Here is an 888-nt window from a genome sequence, read left to right as displayed (position 1 = left end):
GGGCTGGTGCGCGGGCTGGAGCTGGAGCTGCGGCAGGAGCGCGGGCTCGGGCACAGGGTGGCCGGCCGTCGCGGCCAGGATTGTCGCCGTCTGGCCAAGGAGGTGAGCAGCGGGTGCCCAGGAGCGGCCAGCGAGGCGCGGACCTCGGCCTCAGCCTGAGCCTCGGCCTCAGCCTGGACCTCCGCGCCCCTCTCCCCTCCTGGCAGCTCGAGGAGGCGAAGGCATCAGAGCGGAGCCTGCGCGCCCGGCTAAAGACGCTGACCAGCGAGCTGGCTTTGTACAAGAAGGGGTGAGAGGCTAGGCCTGCGGTGCTCTAGGGCGGATGGGCGGGGATTGAGAGGGGGTGGAGCGTGAGGAGGCGGAGCGTGAGGGAGGCGGGGCGGGGCCAGGTAGGGTGGAGGGGGCGGGGCTGAAGGGGAGGAGGGGCTTAGCGGACCCAGTCTGGAGGCCAGACAGGATTCGGGTGCGGTGGTTAGAAGGTGGACCCGGGCTGTGCGGAGATGTGCAGGCTTGGGGCGGCGTTCAGGAGGGACTGGGAAAGGGATCGGGCCCTGGGGTCTCCTGGTGCGAAAGGGTGCGGCGCAGCAGGTGGGATCAGGGTGAGGTCTGCTGGCATTTATGGGGTGGGTGGTGGAAAATTGGGAAGGGTTTCCGGGGAGTTGTGGAAGACTCCGGAAAGAAGGGTCTGGTGAAGGGGGTGTGTTGAAAGGATGTAGGGAAATGACAGAGGGGTGTTTTAGGAGTTTGGGTGTGGTCTAGGGGGAGGATATCGGGAGGGTCGTGGGCCCAGGAGTGCACGTCTAGGAGCTGATGGGGTAGGCCTGAGGGTTCGGAGAAGGTGTGGTCGGGGAGGAGTCTCTAGATTGAGTTTGTCGGGGCGGGCGGGAA

General features: G+C 66.7%; 1 protein-coding gene across 1 annotated transcript in view; it reads left to right on the top strand.

Annotated features, from left to right (window-relative positions):
- Window positions 1-888, top strand: part of CCDC61 (coiled-coil domain containing 61) — a 24954-nt gene that overhangs the window by 21377 nt on the left and 2689 nt on the right. The window lies entirely within an intron of this gene.

This window comes from Colobus angolensis, unplaced genomic scaffold (assembly GCF_000951035.1).
Source record: "Colobus angolensis palliatus isolate OR3802 unplaced genomic scaffold, Cang.pa_1.0 Scaffold60, whole genome shotgun sequence".
NCBI classification, from domain to species: domain Eukaryota; kingdom Metazoa; phylum Chordata; class Mammalia; order Primates; family Cercopithecidae; genus Colobus; species Colobus angolensis.
Note: the sequence above shows the minus strand (reverse complement) of the source record. Positions and strands in the feature narration are given on the sequence as shown.